This window comes from Equus przewalskii, chromosome 1, assembly GCF_037783145.1.
Source record: "Equus przewalskii isolate Varuska chromosome 1, EquPr2, whole genome shotgun sequence".
NCBI classification, from domain to species: Eukaryota; Metazoa; Chordata; class Mammalia; order Perissodactyla; family Equidae; genus Equus; species Equus przewalskii.
The window spans coordinates 13,585,146-13,600,589 of NC_091831.1; positions in this window are offsets into that span (position 1 = coordinate 13,585,146).

Sequence of the window (15,444 nt, forward strand, 5' to 3'; positions counted from 1 at the left end):
CGGCTTCCAACGCCATCACCTGGGAGGGGAGCCAGGTGCCGCTCCAGCTTGGGCTCAGTGAGAACTAATTGATGCCAGTTGCCCTCCCTGGGACCCAGGTGGTACCCGTTATGCAAAGGGACAAAGCCAGCTCAGCGGAGGGTCTGTGCCAGGCAAGGTCTGCAGCCAATAGCTTTCCCTGCTGGCAGTCTGTGTGAGGCCTCCCTCCATCCTCAGATGGACAGAAAGAGCACAGATTGGATGACCCTGGTAGGAGGTGTGCACAAGCGGCATGGCTGGGGAGGGGCACACTTGTGATTTGCTAATGGCAGGCTCCCCTTTGAGGAGAGCAGTTCTGGCAGCTACCAGGTGAGGACTATAATAGTAACTGGCCAGTGTGCCCAGAGCTTTCCATCAGTTACTCTTTTAGCCCTTAGAGGGGCTGATTTCCCAGTTCTCGGTGCTCACACTCTGTTCTTTTCTGTTACACTAAACTGTTTGCTATGATTCTCGTTTGCTTGCTTTATCATCTCTCCATCATTGGACTGCATGCCCCAGGAACATCGAGGTCTTGTCTGTCTTTTTCTCCGTGGTTTCTCTAGCATAATGTCATGCAGATAGTAGATGGACAATAAAAGTTTGTTAGGTGAACTCTTCAAGACAGACATTATTTTCCTTATCTATAAAACAGGAAACCAAAATCCAGAAATGTTGGATAACTTCCTCAAGGTTACAAAGCTAATGAATCTTAGAAACCAAAATTTTGAAACTTGCGAGGTTTCTCTAGAGCATGAGGCAGGTACCACCTGTGGTAGGAGGGAGACTTTAAGTAGTGCATAAACACACCTAAATAATATGGAATCAGCGGGCCAGCCCCGTGCCTGAGTGGTTAAGTTTGTGTGCTCTGCTTTGGTGTCTCGAGGTTTGCCAGTTCAGATCCTGGGCACAGACCTATACACTGGTCATCAAGCCATGCTGTGGCAGCATCCCACGCAGAAGAACTAGAATGACTTACAACTAGGATATACAACGATGTACTGGGGCTTTGGGGAAAAAAAAAAAAGAAGATTGGCAACAGATGGTAGCTCAGGGCCACTCTTCCTCACCAAAAAAGCATTCCTTTAAAAAAAAAATATTGAATCATAATGCATAATTCATTGTAAGAGGCAGAAAGCTTGAAAATATTTTTGAATGAGATAAGGTGTCTTTCTCTCTCGTGTAAATGAACCAGAGACAAGCCAGGGTTAGAAAGGCAATTCCATGATTGTCAGGAGCCCAGACTCCTACTCTGTTGCTCTGGTACCTGTATCATGTAAAGTCTATTTTGTAGCCCAAGATAGTTGCTGCAGCTCCAGCCATCATGTCTGCCCTCTAGCCATCAGGAAGAAGGGAAGATCCTGCCTCTTTCTTTAAGGGCCACTTCCTGGAAGTCGTGTACAACAATTCAGCTTATATTCCTTCGGCCACTGGAGAACTGAAGAAGAAAGGAGGGGAGGGAAGAACCAATACTTTATTTCTATCGCTCTGTGAGGAGCCTGACTTTCACAGAGTCCCTGGGCTCATTGCTCTCAGCAGAGCCTCCAAGCCTGGAAGCTTTGATCAGAAGATCGAGAAGTGCCTGGTTGTTGGACAGGCAGTAGAGTATGACTTGCCCTATGGCTCTGGGGCCCAGGCTGATGAGGACAGGGAGTCTCTCTGTGTGAGGAGGGCCATGAGGGCAATTTTCTTTCCTCCCCAAGGTGTGTGTGGGAGAGAGGGAGGGGCTGCTCCCCTCATTGTGCCACAACCCAGCGAAGGGGAAAGGTTGTAGAAGAGCCCCTTATAGGGACTGGGGTGCCCACAGGAGGGGAAGCCCGCGGCTCCATCTGATCAGATACTGCTCAGGCCCTGGACGTGCTGATCTGCGATGAGCCTCACTGAGCAGCAGGGAGAGGGCTGGGGAGAAAGGGCAGGGCTAGGGCAGGCACTTGTTAACCCGTGTGTGCCCTGAACACCCAGGTTGTGAATTTCTCAGGTGTCTGGGGGACATGGCGGGAGGTGGCTGCCTCTGGCAAAGGGACCTCAGCAGCAAGAAGCTGTGGGGGTGGCTGCCAGTGGGGGCAGCTTAGGTGTGTGGTCGACTAGATCCAGATTGCTGGCTCAGGGATCTGGCAAGTGGAGGCCCCCATGGATCCAGGGGAACTCATGCCTGCACCCATAAGCCACCAGCATCTACAAGCACCCCCACCCCCGCCCTAGGAAGGATTAGCCAGGCAACCAGAGCCTACAGATCCAGAGAAGACTGCAATGCCCCAGCTACACCAGGAGACCTCTGTCCTCTACCCCAAATTGCTGACTCCTAGCCCCGAAATCCTACAAGCTGGAGAAGGGAATGTTTTCTCAAAGGCAGACCAAGCTCCCCTTCAACTCCCAGGTGTGGGTGTGCAGAGGAGGGAGAGAGCAGACTGCCTGTCCCCACTCAAGTCCCCAGAGCTCTAAGCCCAATCGTGATGGGGAAGGAGTGATCTTGGAATCAGATAAGAGATTATCATTCCAAACCAGACTGGCTGAGTTTTAATAAGGAAAGGGATCCGAAAGCTCTGAAATATTCCCAAGATCTTATTAAGGAACGGGAAAGGGAGATTCTGTTAAGGAAGAGGCTGGCTCATTCTTTTATTCACCAGATGGATTTACCACCTACTATGTGCTAGCCACAGCCAGTGCATATGCCCCTGCGCTCATCACGGAGCTGGGGAGACAGATGATGGAAAATAAACACACATTCCGGGTCGGGGAGGGAAAAGGGCTGTGAAGGACTAGGAAGGAGAGGGAGGGAGCACCGCCTCTGCGGAGGGATCTTGAACAAGGGCTTGGAGGAGTGAGCAAGAAACTCTTGTGACTACCGCGGGCTGACAGCTTTAGGCCAAGATTGGCATTTCCCCCCTCTTTTCTACTAGAGGTGGCCTAGCCAGCCTAGTGGGGACTTCCAGAGGGCATCAAAGTTGGCTGATTATTAGAATCTCAGATTCCCACGCCCAACCCTGGGATTCTGATCAGTTGCATGGGGGATGGGCCCAGAACCTTTCTGAAAGCTCCTCTGCTGATTCTGATCACCTGAGGGTCTGAGAGCAGGTTGACTCAGTGTTATCATCTGCTACTCGCAAAGCACCTGCTGGGCTGAGGTGGGAGGTAGAATCAGAACTGAGAGCTCTTCCTGTGTATTAGGAACCCTACTGAGCACTTTGTTTGCATTGTCTTTTAAAAAAAATATATAATATTTGCAAGAACTCTGAGGTAGGTACTATTATTCTACCTATTTTGTAGATGAGAAGACTGAGGCTCAGAGATATTAAATCACCTGCTTGAGATCACAAGATGACAGGTGGGAGTGCCAGGTTCTGACCCAGGCATGAAACTGTGGCCCTGCCTCCTTCCTGCAGAGATAAGATAAACACTTACTAAAAAGGGAACCGGCCACACAAGCTAACAATTCCAGGTGACAGATGAGTGTGGACCATGCACAATTTAAGATTTCAGAGGTGACAAAGAGCCAGTGAGGTCTGGATATTCAGGAATAAAGGCTGGACTGCCTCCGGTGGGGAGTCAAGTCTGGGGGAGGAGAAGCAAGCAGAAGACGACAGTCTGCAGTACGGAGCATGGCGCAGTCACCCAGCGAGAAGCAGAGACCAGAGCACACGTGGGCCCTGGATGAGGAAGTGGAGACAATACTTGCCTTGGCTCCTTATGGCAATCTGGACCCTCATCCCAGCACAGAGGGAGATAAATGGAGCCTGGGGGCCAGAATTTGCCTGGAAACAAATGTCAAACAGTGAAACTAGAGGTTTCCTGTTCAACGTATCTAAATATAGTAAGTCAGTGCAAAACTGAAATAGGAAAGGTCCTCAACCTGCATCTTTGTGACACACCCATTGACTGGCACTCAGGCACCTGTGTCCCCTCTGCCCTCCCCCCTTGCTACGTATCTGATCATTTGCACGATGCTTGGATGTACTTTGTTTTCTGTCTCCAAAAGTCCATGAGGTCTCAGTAGCCTTATAATAAACCGTCCTTTGTGTCAGCTAGTTTGGGTGGTTTCTGATCCCTGCAATCAACATATTCCTGTCCAGATAGAAATGATGAATCTGGTTTCTAATACAGGCCCGTTGAGATGTGGGGGTGGGTCATACAGGTTGAACTCTAACAGGAAGTTTGAAATTAAAAGACAGAAATTGAGTGATGTATTAGTTAAGATAATGCCAGCTGCTGTGACAGATAAACCCTGCAACCTTAGCAGCTTAACACAATAGAAGTCTATTTCTTGTTTACACCATGGTGTGTCAGGGTTCCCAGTCAGGCAGCCTTCATCCAGGGACCCAGATTCCTCCATATTGTGGCTCCTCCCTCCCATATAACCGTGGAGTCCCCTGTGCTCAGGCACAGATGGGCCAAGACTGTGGGGAAGCACTCTGGCCCAGATGTGACAAAGATCCTTCCACTCACTTGTCATTGGTGAGAATGAGTCCTCAGTCACATGATCCCACCAAAATACAAGGTGGCTGATGCTGTGGAAAATAGCATGGCAGATCCTCAAAAGTTAAACATAGAATTACCAACGAGCCCGCAATTCCACTCTTAGGTACATACCCAAGAGAACTGAAAATAGATGTTCTAACAAATATTTACTTGTATAGGAATGTTCACAGCAGCATTATTCACAATGGCTAAAAGGTGGCAACAGTCCAAATATTCATCAACAGATGAATGGATAAACAAATTGTGGTATATCCATACAATAGAACATTATTCGGTCATAAAAAGGAATGAAGTACTGGTAGATTCTACAGCATGGATGAATCTGGAAAACATTATGCTAAGTGAATGAAGCCAAACACAAAATGTTACATATTAAGTGATTGCTTTTATAAGAAATATCCAGAATAGGTAAATCTATAGGGACAGAAAGCAGATTGGTGGCTGCCAGGGGCAGGGGAGCGGGAGGAAATGAGGAGTAATTGCTTAATAGGTACAGAGTTTTCTCTCGGGTGATGAAAATATTTCGGAACTTGATATAGGGAGTGGCTGCACAACACTGCGAACGTATTAAGAGCCAGTGGTACACTTTAAAAGGGTAATTTTGTGTTATGTGAATTTCACCTCAATTAAAACAAATGCAAGGGCGCTGGGAAATGTCATCCCTAGCAGGGCAGCTGCTGCTCCCTGGTGACAACTCCACACTCCAGAGGGGGGTCATGCATCCATGGTGACCAGCTAAATATCTGTGTGCACCGTTGTTTCTCCTTCCCCCCGGAACACACCAAGCTCCTCCCCCAGGGAGATAATCCAAAGACCTCTCAGGTCACTGTATCCAGTTCAAAGCCGAGATGCACAGTCCTCTCTTGAGTGTGGAGGTGGCTTCTCTTGCTCTGGTGACTTGTACACTAACAGGACAAGCAATCTGAATCCCCCCACCTTCACACCCAATACCCAGAAGTGGAGCAGAACAGCATGATGACGGTACAAACTCGTATTCAGCATGCGGAAGACTGGCAGACGGGCAGCCGCTGGCCCCTGGAGACTGTGAGCTCCTGCTGGGAGCACTGAGGAGGTGGGACCAGGGGTGGAGAAGTTCCCTCACTAGATCCCCTTCTGATTTCTGGGGGTCCATTATTCTTTATGGCCCTGACTCCACCCTCTGAGAGAGTTCTCCTTGATCGTTATCTCCTGGGCCACATCTGAAGGGAATATTGGGGAGTTTGCCCTAGTTAGAGGCTGTACAGCCTGCACAAGCCAACCTCCTGCCTGTGCAATCTCGGGGCCCCAAGGGTTATTTAATGCTTGAATAATCAAAATCGTTGTTGGTTTGGGCTTGACACTTCTTTGGTAATAAAATGCCCTAAAAATCGTAGGGGGGCCAGCCCAGTGCGCAGTGGTTAAGTTTGCACTGTTCCGCTTTGGCGGCCCAGGGTTCACCGGTTTGGATCCCAGGTGTGGACATGGCACTGCTTGGCAAGCCATGCTGTGGTAGGCGTCCCACATATAAAGCAGAGGAAGATGGCCACGGATGCTAGCTCAGGGCCAGTCTTCCTCAGCAAAAAGAGGAGGATTGGCAGCAGATGTTAGCTCAGGGCTAATCTTCCTCAAAAAAAAAGATTGTAGTATGCTTCTTACTAGACACAAAAAAAGGGCATTGTGTATGATTTTAGTTGTATGATGTTCAAAAACGGGCGAAATGGATCAATGATGACACTTCGCATTTGATTGGAATCCTATAGACAAGAAGACTCAGAGTGGCTAAGTGAATAGCCTAAAGTCACACAGCCAGTTTGAGCAGAGGCAGGACTAGAACCCAAGTCTCCAAATATACAGCCCAGGGAGCTCCCTTTCACACTTTGGCTTTCACGGACAGTGAACAGACACAGCAGTTTCCAAATGCAGTTTTTTTCTTTGGGTGCTTTTAATTAGCATATATGAAACACACTGCCAATCTAATTTAATTATAATTAGGTAACCAGAAGTCTGATTATGTTGTAAATTTAGATTAAAGAGCTGTTGTTTTCAATTAGGTTTGATTGTAAAGTGCTTTGACACTTTTCCTGGCCTTAAGGAAAGTTCACTATATAATTTCCCACTTACTTGCATTTTGTCCACAGGTCTGGGGTAGTAATAACTGGACTAAAGTTTCCAGGGCACCCCCATTCTGGTGCAGATTTGGACCTGGTACCTATCCCATTGGTGGCAAGGGCCGCTGGATGCTGCTGGTCTGTTGTGTCAGAGTGCTCTCGGCTGCGTGTTAGAGAAGATGCAGCTGAAAAAGGCTCAGTCCTCCAGGGGCCTGAAAGTCTCACACAAAAGAAGTATGGAGGTAAGGCAGCTCCAGGGTTGGCCAATTGCTTTCAAAACATACTTGAGGACCCAGGCTCATTCCACCTTCCTGCTCTACCAACTTCAGCATGTTGGCTTCTGTCCTCAGGCTTGTTGCTAAGTGGTTTTGTAATGGCTGCTGCAGCTCCAAGCTTTCCCCTGTCCCCAGAAGAAGACATTTGTTCCTCGCATCCCTTGAGCTTCCGGTAGATTTCTCATGACTTCTTGGCCAGGACTGCAGCACAGGACCCTTCGTAAGTCAACCACTGTTCTAAGGACTCACTACGATTGGCTTGGGCAAATCAAGTTCGTCCTGTAGTCTTTCCTAGAGCCCATGGTTGTCTGATGCCTGCCAGCAAATTAGTAGAGGCCTGGGGACAGGAATTGGCCATTGGCTGGGCTACCAACGATCTATGCCTGGAGCCAGTGTGCCCACAGCCTAGGCGTTTCTGGCTGAACCCAGTTTGGGTCTGCAATATCATGACCCAAGGAAGCTAGCTGCAAATAATTGCTTTTTGCTTCTCCATGAGGTATCTGCCATTCCTGTGTTCCTGAAGGCTGAGCTGCAGCACTGCCTGTAGGTGGTGTTGGCAGGGTAAGGCACAGCTGGGCAGGGAAAAGGATGGAAAAGAGGGGACCTTTTAGAAGACAGCGAAGGAGGCAAGCTGCCTGGAAGATGAGAGAGAAGTGCATGTGGCTGTGGTGGGAGTGGCCAAGCTCCCCCAGTTGTCTCTGGGGAACATTGAGAGATCTATCTGCCTTGGAAAGAAGGCGTCAGAGAGAACTGGCTTGGCCCCCTGCACCTCAGGTAATGCTCCCAGCAGTCCTGTGAGGTGCGTATTACCCAACCCAAACTCTACTGTTCTGCTGTCCCAGGCTGCCTCCAGAAGTGACCATCCACTTGGCACTCCTGCTTCCCCCTGCTGCCTTGTGTGGCCCACTTCTGGACAATGAAGTGTGGTGGACGTGTGGATACGTCCTGGGCTCAGACTTCCCGTGCGCACATTCAAGTTCCTCTCCTCCCTGACTTTAGGAATTTCTTTAAGCTCTCTTAGCCTCAGCTTCCTCATCTGAAAAACTCTGCCTCGTAGGGTTCTTGTGGGGATGAAATGAGATAATCCAGAGAAAATGCTTAGCACAGTATCTAGCAATTAGTTAACAGCCAACGAACATTCACTATTATTATCACTTAATAATATTAATATTATTATTTGTGGTACTCATGGGCCACATGGAAAAGCTGGCTAATGCTCTGGCCATCAGGACTCCAAGGCTCTTTTTCAGCATTGGTTTTAAGGCTAGTTCTGAGTCCAGAGGAAAGGCAGTACACGCTGGGTGGAAGGAGCCCCCGGTACGGGCCTGGCACACAGGAGGTGCACAACAAGTATTAGTTGCCTCTCTGCCTTAGAATTCTGCCAGCGGCTCAATGGCCTTCCTGTTTTCTCTGCTGTCAAGGCTCCAGAGCGATGCTTAACCCGTCACCTTGGAGACACTGTGCTCCAGAGAGAGGTTTCCATTTTGGATCTCTGGTGACTGCACAGGCAGCCTCCGCTCCCTTACTGAACATGTTCCTTAAACCATCGGGAAAACTGAATGCATGAAAGTTGAACAATGGATCCATGTAGTTATAAGAGGCTGTTCCATTCTCAGAAAGCTAAAAATATTATAAAATCCTTGATCACAATTGTTCTTTTCAACAGTCCTTGACAGTATTTTCTTGCCTTTTGAACTTAATTTTGTTCATCTCTTTTGAAATTAAATACACAAGTAACTGGCTGAAGTCCAGTGAATGGCCGACAGAGTGGAGTGTTAGCAGCTCTTCTAATGGTTTCCATCGGTGTCTAAACGGAATTAAGTTAACAGGGTTTTTTTTAAATCACTGGTATCAGTTCATTCGATTTTCCATTTTCTACTCATTTTTACAAAACAATAAGGCAAAAACATGCAATTTTCATGAACAGATACTGTTGACTAGATAACGACAAGGAGCTGCCAAAACTGACCAATTGGCTGGCAGGAGGTACCGCTGTGCCAAGGCTGGAAATGTTTGGGTGTAGCATATGAAAGGCAATTTGGGGTTTAATGTATGAAAGTGCCGACTGTGAGTGGAGTAAATGGAGTTGTGACCCATTTGTATCTTCCTCTTTTTAAATATGACAAGATAGATACCAACTCCTGCCAGATGATCAGCATGGCCTTTAAAAGGCACTGGCCTCTGCCCAGGGCTAATCCACTGAGAGTTTTGGCCCCCAGATCATGAAGCATCTTGGTCCAACCACCTGGAATGCCAATGAGAATTGCCTGGATTGACTGGCCATGAAAAACCAGGTGTTTTGTGCTCACTGCTGCCAAGTACGGATATGCCCATGGCACCTGCCAGGGCTGGCTGATGGCAGAGGGCCAGTCCTGAATTTCAACCCCAGGAAGGGCCTCCCTTCCAGGCCACAGATGAACTGTGTTAGGCCCAGGTGTCCCCTTCTGCTAAGACTCCATTGGGATTGGATGCTCTGGATCTTTCAATGCTGTTTCATCACTCAAAGTGCAAACAGTGACTTTGAATAAACTTCTGAATTCTCGTCTCCAAGCTTCTCTGTAATCTTCTCCTCTGACACAATCCTTTACCCTTTTCCTCCTTCACAACCCCTTTCACTGCTCCAAAGTCAGCACATTCTTTTATGCGTGTTTTCTTCAAATATTTCCTCCAAGTCTTTGCCTTAATCCAAATTTAGCTGTCCCCTGAGCTCAGCTTCCCTGTGACCTCTCAAGGGGACATTATTTCTCATACCCTGTATTCCTCTAATAGGGAGGAGGTGGCATTTGTTCCATTCCATTCCTTCCTTTCTCCCTTGTAAGCTCCATTGAGACTCATGCCATTGGAGTTTTCCACGTCACCTCCTCATAGTGACCATCTCCTTGTCATTACCTCCCCCTCATTTTCATTTCTAGATTACCTTTATCTCCATGTCAACTCCTGCCACCCCTTCCAGTCCTCTGAACTTTTATGTCCCTGGCCTCTACCAGGCCCAATTCTAATATTTGCAGCAAGAGGGCAAATAAAGGCTCATCTGTATGTCCAAATATTTAAATGTTACATATCCAGCTAACAAATTGTTAAATAACACATATCCTGTCCCCCTTCCTTGATAAACATACCTTTATATGACGACAAAAGAAATATATGTAAAGCTATGGTAAAATATCAAAGATGACTGAATTTAACTATTTTTGTGTATTTCTGGGTGCTCTTTCCATGAGCTTATTATTTAGATACATAATAAAAAAGTCATACATAATTCATAAATTATATTTATTCCATAAAAGTTAATTTTCTTGCCTTCACGTAAGTAAATTACTAATTATGTTGTTATAATCAAGACTTTTACATAATTTGTGTTCTATTGAGAGTAATGACTAATTATACAAACTTCTGGGGACATTATGGTTCTTAGGATGTTTATCATTAATTTCAAAATGGAGAAATTATGTTGAGTTGAGGTTGGAGCAACTGGAATTGTCAGTTAAATTCTTAAAGCAATACTTGGATTGGAAATGAATCACAAGTTTAATATATCATGTTCATATGATCATGATATACCATGAGTTTAATATATCATGTTTAATATATAACATTTTGATGGGGTTAGGTCATATATGAATTACTCTCACCAAAAATAGTATAAAATATTTTAATTTCATTACATAAATTGCTTTCACCAATATTATGAGTTTCACCGTCTCTTAAAAGCAATTATCAAGATCCATACAGTATTTTAAAGTATTTTCCCTCCCAGTTCTTCAGTGCTGGGATAGATTAAGAAAATTAACAACAGCAGCATGTTATTTAATTTGTTAAAAAATCCTTCTCCAGATTATATTTTGATCTATAATGGCCAAAAATAGTCTCTATAGAAGCTAGTTCTGGGAAATTTTGTACAAGTCTTCTTTATATTACGCAAACATTTTTGCTTCCTTTAAAATTTTCTTTAAAAATAAAAAAATTAATACTTTAAAAAGTGAAACAGACAAACTTAACTCTGTATGGTTTTCTTTGGTAAGCATCAGTTCACACCCAAAACAGGATTGTGCAAATACAAAAGTACTTCCATTTTCCAGTAAAGACTACAATTCACTCATATTTGAAGACCTTTTATTGTTTTGCTTAACTCTTCAAGTGCACCTCATGTATCTCATCTGAATTAAATCAAATTGCTTTAACACAGCAAGTAGATCCAAGACCACGAATTAGAACATGAAATGGGCACTTGGCACAACTGGGAAATGATACTTTGTCATGCAAGACTCTATCACATTAATGCCAAGTGGAAAGGATTTCAAAAGTTAATTAATTTGTCCTCTCTCTCAGTTAAGTGCTTCTGTTGCTCAAATCCTCCCCATATTCTGATATATCACTGTCTTGTGTGTCAGTGGACACCACCCAGAAACCTTCCTGGCATCCAGAAGTGGTCACTTGTTGTTTTGAGGATATGACATGTAGAGAAGCAATACTGAATTGCTAATTCAAACGTTCTACCTTTTGGTTATCACCTATCCTGCTGGTCTCTGGATTAAGGACAGACATCCTTGCAATAGCTCTTCAACCTTACAAAGGCCTCTCATCCATAAACAACTCTACCTTCTCTCTAGCTGTTGGCCCTATCTGTCTCTATTTTTTCATCCAGCTTGGAGTCCATGGCTGATCCATTATTCCCATCGCTCACGCAACTCTCTTCCCATCACCAACCATCCAAACGCCAGCTTTGGGTGAACATGAGCATCTATCTAGGCCTATATCAGAGCAGCTGAGTCATCCTTGAAACCTGTCTTTCCCTCACCTTCAATATTTAATGTATCAAGTCCTGTCTATCCTAACTCTAAAATAAATCTGTAGTCTACCACTTCTTTCTGTGTCCACTACCATCCCTCTAGTCCGAACCACCCTTATCTGGTGCCTGAAATATTGCCAGAACTCTCTAATTGGTCTCTCTTTTTACTTTCCTTTCCTAGATGCCACTCCCCTCAAGGCAGTTAGATGCCCTTATACAATGTAAGTCACATCTTACAGCACTTCCTTACCTCTTTTCCATTCAGATAGAAACACAAATCCTCAAAGAACTTACAAGGACCTGCATAACCTGGCTATTTCCTACCTTTGCTCCATATGCCATATCGCTTTCCCTCTCCTTCCCTCCACTTGAGTCTCATTACCTTTCTTTCAGTTCCTAGATGATGTCAAACGCCTTCTGTCCTGTTGCTTCTTCTGCCTAGAATGTTCTCTCTCTAAACTTGTTGACTGACTACCTTCTCCCCATCCTTTCATCTTAGCAGAAATACACCTTTGCAAAAAGATTCTCCTTGATTACCCAAAGTAAAATAATTTTCTCTGTTATGTCCTCTCACGGCATCTCGTATTTTCCTTCATACGGCTTGTCACGCCTGGCTCATGTGGTTCAGTGTTTAACACATCACCTCAGGGCAACGGAAACTCTGTGAGAGGCAGAAACTCCGTCCGTTTCCTCCTGCAGCCCCAGCACAGTGCCTGAACACACAAATATTTGTGAATGACTGAGTGAAAGGGACAGGCCTGCAGCAGGGTGCTAGCAGGAAAAGCTTTTTTTCTACAGCCTCCCTCAGCCTACAGTCATTTCCTTCAGCTCCTAAATTCACCAGGTTTACAGACAGAATTGCCTCATTATCTCTGTTCCCCTGCTAGGATGGAATTGAGGAGTCAGACATTCAGATGTAAAAGGAAGGAACAGAATCCAATATGGAAAGAAATACTGAATAGAGAACGCTCCCCCGAGTGGCTGCACGTCTTCACTGTAAGCAGGAGTCTCGCTGTGCAACTATTGAGGCTTGTGTTATTTACATGTCTCTGACCCTCTTACCTTCTGATCAAGATCCTTCTAAGAGCTTTGCAGTTAGACTTCCAATTGCATTATGCATCCACAAGTCATTCCTTTGTCAAATGCTGTATTGGTACCATTGTAATCTCCTAGGGATTAAAAAAAAGTATGCATTCTTCTTTATCCTAATGTAGTTTATCAAAGTTGGTTTCTGTTTTCCATGCTAATGTCTTCACGAAATTAATAGTAAATTTAAAAGTAAAACAGCAATTAAAATAAATTATCTACATGTCTGTATGTTGTCTGCCACAGTCTCCTCTTATTCAGTTAGTCCTTACTCGACTACTTAGAAGAAGCATGTACAATTTGTGGATTTTTTTCATGTGATTTTTCTTTTCTTTCCTCTTCTTGCTCTCCTCTGAGCAATTTACCCTTTACCAACAATGCAAGAATTAGGAGGGTAGGATAGATGAAAAGATGTAAAAATGGCAATAATAAAACTTACTTTCTCTTAGGGAAAAATGTATCTCATTGTACAGGTTATGTTTTAAGAGCTGACTAAAGGAACAAGAACTGTTGATGTGGAGTAAGATTTCAAGTAGATTTAAGCTGGTCATGCATTTGTTCATTCAAAAATATTGATTACAATGAAACATTCTGTGGGAAAAGTGACAGGAAGGTATTTAAAACCACGCAAAGACTAATTCTTAGTGACAAAGTCTCTGTGCCCCTACCCCCTCCAAGTTTTACCTATTATAGACCATTAGTCACATATTTATTTTGTAATCAAATAAACACGTTATATCTTTCTTGATTCTAATCAGTACATACACAATTTTGCATAACTATATTGATTAGGGAGGTATTTATGAAGGGGAGGGAGTAGAGAGGTTGGGATGAGGTTACGTGATGGATGGGCTCCAGAAGATTAGGTACTTGGGCCTATAATGAGCATTGTTGCCTATCCAGTACCCATTTACACCTCCCAAACTGCCCCGAATTTTGTTCTTATATCCACCCTTCGCTTCTCAGCTAATGCACTTAAGGAGAAGCTGATCCCACTCTGAGTTCCACGGGTGGGCCTTATTTTCCAGGAATAAATCTATACCCTTTCCAGTAAATGGCTCTGGAATTCAGGTCTAAATGCCATATGGATCAGCTCAGGAATGGGCCAATGAGACATTGAGAAGGAGTTTGCTAAGGGCTCCTGGGAAAGAATTTGCTTGCTCATAATAGACAACTACCAGAAGTCCTGGGCCTCTTCTTCTTGGCATTGTTGTCCGTGTATACGAGGCCTGGAGTTGGGGCAGCCAGTTTCCTGGAAGCCTGAGGATGAAGCTTGAAAAGAGATCAGGTCAAAGAACACTGCATAGGACAGAGCTGGAGCCCTGACTGAAGCACGCCCCACCTATGCCCTCCTAGACCTTATCAGTCTGTTAGCCCATGAATAGCCTTGGTTTTTCAGCAATATTTACTTGAGATTTCTCTTTCTGGAAGCCAAAACAAACATTTTAATGTATAGAATCCCAAACTGTACTTCTTTTATCTTGTTTTTGTTTCTTTTTTAAACTTTCAGGTTTGATTTTTTTTTTGGACTATGAAAATAACACATGCTCATTGTAGAGAACATAAAACATTGAAAGATACAAAGAAGATTAAAACCATCCAGAAGCACATTATCCTTAGATAACTGCTATTAATGTTTTGAATTAGTCTTCTCTTTATGTATACAAACTTACATATATACATATATTTATCCTGCTTTAATGAAACTCATAGACTGGTGGGAAATAGAAACAAACAAACCAAAAGGCCGAACAAATAGATTAGTATCTGTGACTATTGAAGGCTGTAGTAAATATTAACCTATTATAACTGTCCAGTGTCAGCTCAATGGTTGCTAGTAATGTTATTCCCCATCTTCATATCCCAGAACAAATCATTAAAGATTTTAAGTTAACTATTAAAATATAATATGCTTTTAAGTGTGATATAATAATGTCCATAAAATCAACCAGTTATCAATATGTTCGTTTGGCTTCCCTTCAGCAGGTGGTATTTCTTCTTCTTTATGGTAAGTTGCACCCTGTCAGTGACTGCTTTGGCCCAATCATCATTAGATTTTTCCTTAATGGTGTGTTTAGTCAATTACAGCTAAAATGAATGTCTTATATTGATCATTTTGGTAGTACACACGTGAAGGGTCGTGTTGACCAGTGTGTTGAGTAAAAACCCCGGGAGTAGGGCCTTACTAGGATGGATGTTATATTACTATCATACCAATTACTATCATACCAATCCCTTCAGTTCTAAATGTTTTCTAATTTCCATTATGACTTTCTGACCCATAAGTTGATTGGAAGAATAGAAATGTGGGCTTTACTAGATGTCTGTTGCTTATTGATTTCTAACTTGACTACATAATGGTCAGAGAATGTGGTTGCTATGATACCAATCTTTAGACATGTAGAGAGACTTGCTTTATGACCTAGTATGTGCAACTTTTGTAAACGTTTCACATATTCATGAAAGGGATGTACATCCTGCAGTTATTGAGTACAATGTTCTATATGTATTCATTAAATCAGGCTTAGTAATTGTATTATTCAAATTTTCTAGTCCCTTAAAGATGTTTTGGTCCCTTTGATCTGTGTATTAGTTTCCTGTGGCTGCTGTACCGAATTACCACAAACTTGGTGGCTTTAAATGACAGAAGTGTATTCTCTCCCAGTTCTGGACACTAGAAGTCTGAAATCAAGGCATTGGCAGGGGTGCGTTCTCT